The following is a 12,685-nucleotide window of genomic DNA, read 5'->3' on the forward strand; positions in this document are numbered from 1 at the left end:
TTTCCTTTTCCTTCAGGAGAAAAGTATTTCAATAGAAATTGTCACCAAACTGTTGCAAATTTATCAACTACAGGAGCTTCAGGAGCACTGTGTATTCATTTACTTCCTATAATTTCTTTTGTTTATTCAAGACAAGGAATGGTAGCAGAGTATTTTCCTTAACATGTTTTATTCAAACTGAAAGTTTCCTAATAAAAGCAGAATAAATTTTTTCAGTTTTTATTTATAGTTTGTAACTTCGATATGTTGAGTCTATTTTGGAATTTGAATTTATTGGTGGCTTATGCTAAGAGATGGATATGCTCTATTTTTAAAGAGTTCAGCTTAGTTACTGCTCTTCTTGCAGTGAAGTTTGCCTGTTTCAAAAATCTGAGTAAGCACCTGCAACGTGAAAACACCTTCCTCTTTGTGTTTTTGGTGCTCGTTTCTTTGTGAAGCATCCCAGAGAGGTGAAGATGTAAGGCCTATCTTATGTTGAAATAGACAGAATCTTTGCAGTTATGGCATCCAATGTGTGATCAAGATATATGAGTTACTTCATTTTTACATAAAGTCCAAGGTTTTTCCAGGCATACCAAGGGCTCCTTCAATTTAAATTGTGCCAGTCTAAACTATCTACAATATCATGTATTTAAAAAAAAAAGTCATTTCTGAGATTAACAGATTGGTGCCTTTCCTAATTGTAGTGGTTCACACGGCAAGCAATCTGTGCTGTAGTCTGACTTACATACCATCTAAATAGGATCTGAATGTACACTTTTAAGATTGTAGCTCCAAGTCCTCTATAACTTAGTAAATGATCTTCTGGCTCTTCTCATAAATTCTGAAGTGGAACCTGCCACTTGACAAGGGAATCTGCTGAAGATTTGTCTTTGTCTTTGGTTTTTTTTGTCTTATTTTTAATTAAAAAAAAAAAAACCCTTGGAGGTATAATACATAGGAAAGTACCTATACTGGTGTATATACCTTGATGCATTATTACAAGGTGATCATACCCATGTAACCACCACCCGCATTTGGAAATAGAACATTACCAGTGTACAGGAAGCTGCCTCATTCTCCCTCCCAAACACTATTTCTCCTTCTTTTTTTTTTGAGAGGGCATCTCTCATATTTATTGATCAAATGGTTGTTAACAACAATAAAATTCTGTATAGGGGAATCAATGCTCAATGCACAATCATTAATCCATCTCAAGCCTAATTCTCATCAGTCTCCAATCTTCTGAAGCATAACGAACAAGTTCTTACATGGTGAATGAATTCTTACATAGTGAATAAGTTCTTACATGGTGAACAGTACAAGGGCATTCATCACAGAAACTTTTAGTTTTGATCACGCATTATGAACTATAAACAATCAGGTCAAATATGAATATTCGTTTGATTTTTATGCTTGATTTATATGTGGATCCCACATTTCTCCCTTTATTATTATTATTATTATTATTATTATTATTATTATTTTTATTTTTAATAAAATGCTGAAATGGTAGGTAGATGCAAGATAAAGGTAGAAAACATAGTTTAGTGTTGTAAGAGAGCAATTGTAGATGATCAGGTGTGTGCCTGTAGACTATGTGTTAATCCAAGCTAGACAAGGGCATTAAAACATCCACGGATGCAGAAGATTTCTCTCAAAACAGGGGGGTTGAGGTTCTAAGCTTCACCACTGTTGATCCCCAATTTCTCACCTGATGGCACTCCTGCGACTGTGCCTATCTTAGGTTGTTCCTCCCTTGAGAAATCTTACCCGTCTCTGGCTAACCAGTCATCTTCCGGGGCCATACAGGGAGATGTAAAGTTGGTAAGTGAGAGAGAAGCCATATTGTTTGAAAAGGTTAGCTTTTTACTTCTTTGCATATTTATGCCCTGTGGCTTCTATGCCCAGCATTTGTCTTGAGGTATCTTTACCACTTGGAGGAATTATGATACTCGGTAAATTCGATATGAGGCACGAATTCTATTTAAGGGTTGTAATTAGGAAGGAAGAAGAAAAGCTATAGAGGTAGCAGACGGAAGAAAACATGGGAGGATTGAATATTTCTTTGACATATCTTCTTGTAGAGTAACTTAAGCATGTATAGGTTTTAAACTACTAACTAAATTGCGCACACACATTAACATAATAGGAATACAGTTACATAATCAAAGCAGATCTATAATTACCAGCCATCTCCAGTGAAGCCAAGAAAACCAGTTAGGCACCCTAGGCATTTGTGAAAATTTGTCTACGATATGATGGATATTGTCCAACTGTACTTGAACAGTCTGAGAGAAATCAGACAAATTAAAATAACTCATTCCTGGAAACTGTTCACATCCCATATGTTCTTTTAAGTGTAGATAGTCTGTAGTCGTAAGATTTTGGAGCGCTACAACTTGCACTTCTCCTAATTCTTGGTTGAGTTCCAACGGTATAGATCCAGTCAAATTTGTTGTTTTACTGTATGCACAGGCCAGCTTAGATATCTCCTTCTTCATTCCAATGGCAAGTCCAGGAAACGGTGGGATGGATGCAGCTACAACTGCAGCATCGCCTGGATCTTTGTGGAGGTTTTTGGATGATCATCTTCTGGTATGAGTTTTCCAGAGAGTGCTGATGTTGGAAGTTCTTCTTCATATCGTCTCTTAGTTCACTTTCTGGGTAGCCAAATTAGGCTTTGATCTTCTGTATAAACACATACAGACCCTTTGCCCACACTTTGACATGCCCTTTATACCATTGTGTAGAACTCATTGGAGGTCACCACACAGGAACTGCTTTTTTTTTTTTTTTCTTTTTAAGAGAAAGGAATATTATCAGAAAAGTGTACCTCCATAGCCGATCATCTGACACCCTTTAGGTGATCAAAATTAAGGATATTTAAAGCGTGCATTAATCATTGATTTACCAAGGAGTAATCCCCCTATTCTTTCTTTCTTTCTTTTTTCTTTTTTTTTAAATCTTTAATCCACACTTACATGAAGAATATTATGTTTACTAGGCTCTCCCCTATACCAGGTCCCCCCTATAAACCACTTTACAGTCACTGTCCATCAGCATAGCAAAATGTTGTAGAATCACTACTGTCTTCTCTGTGTTGTACAGCCCTCCTCTTTCACCCTCCCCCCACGTGCATGCTAATCTTAACACCCCCTTTCTTCTTCCCCTCCCTTATCCCTCCCTACCCACCCATCCTCCCCAGTCCCTTTCCCTTTGGTACCTGTTAGTCCATTTTTGGGTTCTGTAATTCCGCTGCTGTTTTGTTCCTTCAGTTTTTCCTTTGTTCTTATACTCCACAGATGAGTGAAATCATTTGGTATTTCTCTTTCTCTGCTTGGCTTATTTCACAGAGCATAATACCCTCCAGGTACATCCATGTTGCTGCAAATGGTAGGATTTTCCCTCTTCTTATGGCTGAGTAGTATTCCATTGTGTATATGTACCACATCTTCTTTATCCATTCATCTACCGATGGACATTTAGGTTGCTTCCAATTCTTGGCTATTGTAAATAGTGCTGCAATAAACATAGGGGTGCATCTGTCTTTCTCAAACTTGATTGCTGCATTTTTAGAGTAAATTCCTAGGAGTGGAATTCCTGGGTCAAATGGTAGGTCTGTTTTGAGCATTTTGATGAACCTCCATACTGCTTTCCACATGGTTGAACTAATTTACATTCCCACCAGCAGTGTAGGAGGGTTCCCCTTTCCCCACAGCCTTGCCAACATTTGTTGTTGTTTGTCTTTTGGATGGCAGCCATCCTTACTGGTGTGAGGTGATATCTCATTGTAGTTTTAATTTGCATTTCTCTGATAATTAGCGATGTGGAGCATCTTTTCATGTGTCTGTTGGCCATCTGTATTTCTTTTTTGGAGAACTGTCTGTTCAGTTCCTCTGCCCATTTTTTAATTGGATTATTTGTTTTTTGTTTGTTGAGGCGTGTGAGCTCTTTATATATTTTGGACGTCAAACCTTTATCGGATCTGTCATTTACAAATATATTCTCCCATACTGTAGGGTTCCTTTTTGTTCTACTGATGGTGTCTTTTGCTGTACAGAAGCTTTTCAGCTTAATATAGTCACACTTGTTCATTTTTGCTGTTGTTTTCCTTGACCGGAGAGATACGTTCAAGAAGAGGTCACTCATGTTTATGTCTAACAGATTTTTGCCTATGTTTTTTTCTAAGAGTTTTATGGTTTCATGACTGACATTCAGGTTTTTGATCCATTTTCAATTTACGTTTGTGTATGGGGTTAGACAATGGTCCAGTTTTATTCTCCTACATGTAGCTGTCCAGTTTTGCCAGCACCATCTGTTGAAGAGACTGTCATTTCTCCATTGTATGTCCATGGCTCCTTTATCAAATATTAATTGACCATATATGTTTGGGTTAATTTCTGGAGTCTCTAATCTGTTCCACTGGTCTGTGGCTCTGTTCTTGTGCCAGTACCAAATTGTCTTGATTACTATGGCTTTGTAGTAGAGCTTGAAGTTGGGGAGTGAGGTCCCCCCTATTTTATTCTTCTTTTTCAGGATTGCTTTGGCTATTCAGGGTCTTTGGTGTTTCCATATGAATTTTTGAATTATTTGCTCTAGTTCATTGAAGAATGTTGCTGGTAATTTGATAGGGATTGCATCAAATCTGTATATTGCTTTGGGCAGGATGGCCATTTTGATGATATTAATTCTTCCTAGCCATGAGCATGGGATGAGTTTCCATTTGTTAGTGTCCCCTTTAATTTCTCTTAAGAGTGACTTGTAGTTTTCTGGGTATAGGTCTTTCACTTTTTTGGTTAGGTTTATTCCTAGGTATTTTATTCTTTTTGATGTAATTGTGAATGCAACTGTTTTCCTGATTTCTCTTTCTATTGGTTCATTGTTAGTGTATAGGAAAGCTACAGATTTCTGTTTCAATTTTGTATCCTGCAAGTTTCCTGTATTCCAATATCAGTTCTAGTAGTTTTGGAGTGGAGTCTTTAGGGTTTTTTATGTACAATATCATATCATCTGCAAATAGTGACAGTTTAACTTCTTCTTTACCAATCTGGATTCCTTGTATTTCTTTGTTTTGTCTGATTGCCATGGCTAGGACCTCTAGTACTATGTTAAATAACAGTAGGGAGAGTGGGCATCCCTGTCTAGTTCCCGATCTCAGAGGAAATGCTTTCAGCTTCTCGCTGTTAAGTATAATGTTGAATGTGGGCTTATGATATATGGCCTTTATTATGTTGAGATATTTGCCGTCTATTCCCATTTTGCTGAGAGTTTTTATCATGTATGGATGTTGAATTTTGTCAAATGCTTTTTCAGCATCTATAGAGACGATCATATGGTTTTTGTCTTTCTTTTTGTTGATGTGGTGGATGAATTTGATGGATTTTCGAATGTTGTACCAGCCTTGCATCCCTGGGATGAATCCCACTTGGTCATGGTGTATGATCCTTTGATATAGTTTTAAATTCAGTTTGCTAATATTTTATTGAGTATTTTTGCATCTACATTCATCAGGGATATTGGTCTGTAATTTTCTTTTTTGGTGGAATCTTTGCCTGGTTTTGGTTTTAGGGTGATGTTGGCTTCATAGAATGATTTTGTATTCCCTCCTCTTCTATTTTTTGGAACACTTTAAGGAGAATGGGTATTGTGTCTTCTCTGTGTGTCTGATAAAATTCCGAGGTAAATCCGTCCGGCCCTGGGGTTTTGTTCTTGGGTAGATTTTTGATTACCGTTTCAATTTCTTTGCTCGTAATTGGTTTGTTTAACTTTTGTGTTTCTTCCTTGGTCAGTCTTGGGAGGTTGTATTTTTCTAGGAAGTTGTCCATTTCTTCTAGGTTTTCCAGCTTGTTGGCATATAGGTTTTCATAGTAGTCTTTAATAATTCTTTGTATTTCTGTGGAGTCTGTCATGATTTTTCCATTCTCATTTCTGATTCTGCTGATTTGTGTTGATTCTCTTTTTCTCTTAATACGTTTGGGTAGAGGCTTATCTATTTTGTTTATTTTCTCAAAGAACCAGCTCTTGGTTTCGTTGATTTTTGCTATTGTTTTATTCTTTTCAATTTTGTTTATTTCTTCTCTGATGTTTATTATGTCCCTCCTTCTGCTGACTTTAGGCCTCATTTGTTCTTCTTTTTGCAGTTTCGGTAATTGTGATGTTAGAGTATTCATTTGGGATTGTTCTTCCTTCTTCAAGTGTGCCTGGATCGCTATATACTTTCCTCTTAAGACTGCTTTCGCTGCGTCCCACAGAAGTTGGGGCTTTGTGTTGTTGTTGTCATTTGTTTCTATATATTCCTTGATCTCTATTTTGATTTGTTCATTGATCCATTGATTATTTAGAAGCATGTTGTTAATCCTCCATGTGTTTGTGAGCCTTTTTGTTTTCTTGTAGAATTTATTTCTAGTTTTATACCTTTGTGGTCTGAAAAATTGGTTGGTAGAATTTCAATATTTTGGAATTTACTGAGGCTCTTTTTGTGAGCTAGGATGTGGTCTATTCTGGAGAATGTTCCATGTGCACTTGAGAAGAATGTATATCCTGTTGCTTTTGGATGTAGAGTTCTATAGATGTCTATTAGGTCCATCTGTTCTAGTGTGTTGTTCAGTGCCTGTGTGTCCTTACTTATATTCTGCTCGGTGAATCTATCCTTTGGGGTGAGTGGTGTGTTGAAGTCTCCTAAAATGAATGCATTGCAGTCTATTTCCCTCTTTAGTTCTGTTAGTATTTGTTTCACATATGCTGGTACTCCTGTGTTGGGTGCATATATATTTAGAATGTTTATATCCTCTTGTTGGACTGAGCCCTTTATCATTATGTAGTGTCCTTCTTTATCTCTTGTTACTTTCTTTGTTTTGAAGTCTATTTTGTCTGATGTTAGTACTGCAACCCCTGCTTTCTTCTCACTGTTGTTTGCCTGAAATGTTTCTCCATCCCTTGACTTTTAGTCTGTGCCTGTCTTTGGGCTTGAGGTGAGTTTCTTGTAAGCAGCATATAGATTGGTCTTGCTTTTTTATCCATTCTATTACTCTGTGTCTTTTTATTGGTGCATTATGTCCATTTACATTTAGGGTGACTATTGAGAGATATGTACTTATTGCCATTGCAGGCTTTAGATTCGTGGTTACCAAAGGTTCAAGGTTAGTCTCTTTAGTCTCTTACCACCTAACTTAGCTCGCTTATTGAGCTGTTATATACACTGTCTAGAGATTCTTTTCTTCTCTCCCTTCTTATCCCTCCTCCTCCATTCTTCATATGTTGTGTGTTTTCTTCTGTGCTCTTTCTAGGAGTGCTCCCATCTAGAGCAGTCCCTGTAAGATACCCTGTAGAGGTGGTTTGTGGGAAGCAAATTCCCTCAGCTTTTGCTTGTCTGGGAATTGTTTAATCCCGCCATCATATTTAAATGATAGTCGTGCTGGATACAGTATCCTTGGTTCAAGGCCCTTCTGTTTCATTGCATTAAATATATCATGCCATTCTCTTCTGGCCTGTAGGTTTTCTTTCGAGAAGTCTGATGTTAGCCTGATGGGTTTTCCTTTATAGGTGAACTTTTTCTCTCTAGCTTCCTTTAAAACTCTTTCCTTGTCCTTGATCCTTGCCATTTTAATTATTATATGTCTTGGTGTTGTCCTCCTTTATCCTTTCTGTTGGGGGTTCTGTGTATTTCTGTGGTGTGTTTGATTATTTACTCCCCCCGTTTGGGGAAGTTTTCAGCAATTTTTTCTTCAAAGAGACTTTCTATCCCTTTTCCTCTCTCTTCTTCTTCTGGTACCCCTATAATACGGATATTGTTCCTTCTGGATTAGTCACATAGTTCTCTTAGTATTGTTTCGTTCCTGGAGATCCGGAGATCCTTTTATCTCTCTCTATGTCAGCTTCTATACGTTCCTGTTCTCTGGTTTCTATTCCTTCAATGGCCTCTTGCATCTTATCCATTGTGCTTATAAATCCTTCCAGGGTTTGTTTCACTTCTGTGATCTCCTTCCTGATATCTGTGATCTCCCTCTGGACTTCATCCCACTGCTCTTGCATTTTTCTCTGTATCTCATCCCATTGCTCTTGCATTTTTCTCTGCATCTCCGTCAGCATGTTCATGATTTTTATTTTGAATTCTTTTTCAGGAAGACTGGTTAGGTCTGTCTCCTTCTCAGGTGTTGTCTCTGTGATCTTTGTCTGCTTGTAGTTTTGCCTTTTCATGGCGATAGAGATAGTTTGCAGAGCTAGTATGAGTGACAGCTGGAAGAGCTTTCCTTCTTGTTGGTTTGTGGCCTTCCTCTCCTTGGAGAATAGCGACCTCTAGTGGCTTGTGCTGGGCAGCTGTGCTCATACAGGGCTTTTGTTTCCTGCCTGGCTGCTATGGAGTTTATCTCTGCTGTTGCTGTGGGTGTTGCCTGGCTCGGGCTGCTGCTCCAAAATGGTGGAGCCCTGTTGGAGGGGGAGCGACCAGGAGGCTATTTATCTCTGTAAGGGTCCTCTGTGCTCCCTGCTGCCCAGGTGGTTAGAGTGCCCAGAGATCCCCAGATTCCCTGCCTCTGGTCTAAGTGTCCTGCCCTGCCCCTTTACGACTTCCAAAAAGCACTCTCTAAACCAAAATAACAACAGCAACAACAAAAGAAAAAAAAATTAAATAAATAATTAAAAAAAAAAAAAGAAAAACGCAGGATTTTCTTTGTCTTCAGGTGCCAGTCTCAGGCACCCGCTCACCGGTCCTGCCGCCCTGTTTCGCTAGTATCCAGGACCCCACGCATGCACTGTGTCTGCACTCTGGTCTGGATGGCTGGGGCTGGGTGGTCAGCAGACCTGGGCTCTCTCTCCCTCCCTGCTGACTCCTCTCCTCCCGCTGGGAGCTGGGGGGAGGGGCACTCGGGTCCCGCCGGGCTGGAGCTTGTATCCTACCCCCTTCGCGAGGCGCTGGGTTCTCGCAGGTGTGGATGTGGTCTGGATGTTGTCCTGTGTCCTCTGGTCTCTATTTTAGGAAGAGTTGTCTTTGTTATATTTTCATATGTAAATGTGGTTTTGGGAGGAGATTTCTGCTGCTCTACTCATGCTGCCGTCTTGGCACCTTGCCTTATTTCTTCTTTTTAAAAAATGACCACTATTTGACTTTTAACGCTATATATGAATTTTGTCTGTTTTGAACTTTTCGAGTAAGTGGAATCATGCAGGACATGCTCTTTTGCATCTGACTTCTTTTGCTAATTATTATTATTGCGATATTTCTGGGTGTTGTGTCATGTACTTTCAGTTCATTTTTATTGCTCGTAGCTATTCCATTGTATGTATTTACTGCAATATATTTTAACATTTTATAATGGATATTTGAATTATTTCAAAATTTGGGCTATTATAAATAAGGGTACTGTGATTGATCATTATTTTAGGGCACATATACATACATTTCTGTTGGAATATAATGTGGAGTGTTACTGGGTACTTTCAGATTTACTAGATACAAATAGATTTCCAAAGTGGTTAAGTTAATATACACTCTTGCTAGTGTGAAAATTTGTGTTGCTTCTCATCCTTTCCAGCTTATCATCCTTTCCAACACTTGGCATTATCAGTTTTTCAATAATTGCCATTGTTGTAGGTGCTTATGATACCTCATCATGGATTTAATTTGTAATTTCATGAGTACTAATCATGAGCACCTTTTCATATATTTGTTGGCTATTGTCTATTTTCTTTTTTGAAGTATCTGTTTGCTTCTTTTGCTCACTTTTAAAATAGGATTTCTTGTCGTTTTGTTATTGATTCGTGGGAAGTCTGTATATGAACACTTTGTTAGTGTTCTCCCATTCTAGAGCTGTTCTTCTTATTTTTGAAACTCTTTTAATGGGACCTGTGGAAATTTATTCTGGTTCAGTTTTCCATTTTTTTCTTCTATGGCCAGTGTTTTTTTGACCTGTTTAAGAAATCATTCCCTGTCTTAAGATCATGAAAATATTCTCTTATATAATCTTCTAGAAATTTATTGTTTTACTTAGAATTGACATTTGTTTATGGTATAAAGTAGGGATCATACATTTTATATGGATATCTGATTCAGTTTCATTTGCTGAAGGGACCAGCCTTTCCCCACTGCTTTACAGTCCCATCGTGGTCAGAAATCAAATGCCGGTACATGTAGGCGCTGCTTCTGGACGCTTTGTTCTCTCCTCTGATTTGTCTGTCTCAGTGCCCACATCACACTGCCTTGGTTCTTGTTGCTTTACGGTGAGTTGTGATATGGGAGAGTAAGTCCTTTCACTTTGCTCTTCAAGCTTATCTTGTGTGTTCTTTACTCTGCATTTCTGTTTACAGTTTAGAATCAGTAGATGAAATTATTTAATAGTATGCCAGGATTGTGATTGGATTACATTGTGTCTATAGGTCAACTTGGAGAGAATTGAAATCTTTAAAATACTGAGTTTTCCACTTCATGATTTTAGCAAATCCTTCCAATATTTTATAGATTTTTATTCCAGAGATCTTAAATCTTACATATCATTTCTAAGATTTATTCCATGAATTTTATATTTTTGTGCCACTTTTTGGAGGATCATTTAACATTATAAAAAATAGCAATCTTTTTCTTTTATTTGGAGGATTTACCCTAATACATTTATTGTTAATTTGGTTTATATACATCTAATATTTTAGTATCGCCTTCCATTGGTTCCACCTATATCATATTTCCTTTTTACATTTTTTTCTTGTGTCCTTTGGATTTATTTTTTTTCATTTTTCTATTTTCCATATTTATTAGCTTGAATATTGTATCTTATTTTGTTATTCTTTACATAGTTAATGTAGGTATTAAAACACACATCCTTGATTCATCCACAGATCTAATATAGATTAGTACTTTAAGCTCTTCCCAGAAAATGCAAGGATCTAAGAACACCCAAACTCCATTAAATTCAGTTTCCTTTTTTATGTTATTATTGTCATGTATTTTAATTCTGTGTTTGAGCCACACATTATTATTTTATACAGTAATTGCTCATTTAGATTTACCCTTGTATTTACTCTCTTTTGTTCTTCATTCCTTGTGTATTCTTCAGTCTTTCCTGCATCTCTGAGTTTCTGCATCTGCCTTAAGAACATACTTTAAAATATCCTTTGGAGTGATCTGTATACCTGAAAGAATCCCATTTAGAATTTCATTTGGAGTGAATCCTTTGGTGACAGATTCTCTCTGTGTTTATCTCAAAATGTCTTTATTTCATTTTCTTTGTAGAAAGACATTTTTACTGGATATAAAATTCCTGATAGGCTGTTTTCCTCCCCATTCTGTACTTTGAAGATATAATTTCATCATTTTCTCAGTTCCATTTTTTCTGTTGAGAAGTCAACTATTGGTCTTATTGGTGCTTTTTTTGATGGTTACATATATTTTTCTCTAATCACTTTTGAGTTTCTCCTCTTAATTTTTGGTTTTCTACAGTTTTCCTGTGAGGAGCTTATTGTGTTATTTTGTTGTTTGATGTTTATAGTGCCATTAGCTCTTTAAAAGTTACTTTTGCCTTATTCTTAGTCTCTTCTTTTCGGACTTCAAATTTCATGTAATGTAAAACTTTCCTCTCTATCCCTTTTTTCTCATGTTTACTTTTGTATTCTTCTCCATTCTTTATTTTGAATATTTTCTACTGATCTTTTATTTAGTTACTTATTCTTTTTTTAGCTGCATCAAATCTTTTAAGCCCACCACTCATTTTTATTTTCAGCTATTGCATATTTCACTTCTAGAACTTTTATTTCATTATTTTTAACTTTGTAATTCTTTGCCAAACCCTCAATTTGTGCATCTATGTCTTGTGACTCCATTATCTAGCTCTTCTATAGGTCTGTTTCTATTATTTCTTATTTTTCTTGGATTTTGATCATACTGTTTTTACCTGCTGTTTATTTTTGATTGTCTAGTTCTTTTTGACAGAAAATGTTTCATTCTCTGCAAGAAAAATTTGCATAGATAATTTGGTAATTATTTATGAGAGGACATACTTGTGTTTTGCTGTAGAGTAGGCGCTATAGCAATCATGGATTACTTTCTTATATGTTGTTATTTCAGAGTTTAACTTCAGTGCCAGGTTTCAGCTGCTTCTGGTCCACCTTTACTGCTAGTAAGTAACCCTTCTGTATTCCAGTCCAAAAGCTGGGAGGTAGGGATGGGGAAGTTTAACAGGACATTTTTTACTTGAAAAGGCTCTCAAACAAGTTTTTCTCCTTTCACCTCCACACATCTATCAAAAACTCTATTCAGCATCTCAGTGTCTCAGGTGCCTTTTCTGAAATGGGCTGGCATTCCAGGGAAAAAAAGATCGACTGACCTCTCTGGGTTTCTTTCTTCTAATGTATCTTGTTTCATATGTCTTTACTTTGTAGATTTCCAATGCCTTAAAACAGATTTTTTAATTTAAAATTATTATTTCTAGTTTTTTTAAAAAGTGATTTTCAGTGGAAGGGTTTGTCTGAAGTATCTGGTCTGTTATTTTTGGAAGTGAAACTTCCTGGATATTTTTTATATGTATCAGATTCTGTTAACTATGAGTGCTGTATTTCTAATGCACAAGATTTTACTAGGTTTCTCAGTTGTTGTATGAGGCTTTTACTTACTACATAGGCATACAACTTGTGAACATGCTCATAACAAGAGCTTTGATCCAGACGTGAATATCCTCAGTGTTCTCCTGAGATCCTTGTAGATCTGAATAAGCTGTGT

The 12,685-nt window shown here is 36.9% G+C and overlaps 1 protein-coding gene across 7 annotated transcripts in view; it reads left to right on the plus strand.

The window, feature by feature from the left end:
* Positions 1 to 12,685, plus strand: part of CEP128 (centrosomal protein 128) — a 397,887-nt gene that overhangs the window by 53,939 nt on the left and 331,263 nt on the right. The window lies entirely within an intron of this gene.

Source organism: Manis javanica, chromosome 8, assembly GCF_040802235.1.
Source record: "Manis javanica isolate MJ-LG chromosome 8, MJ_LKY, whole genome shotgun sequence".
Lineage (NCBI taxonomy): Eukaryota > Metazoa > Chordata > Mammalia > Pholidota > Manidae > Manis > Manis javanica.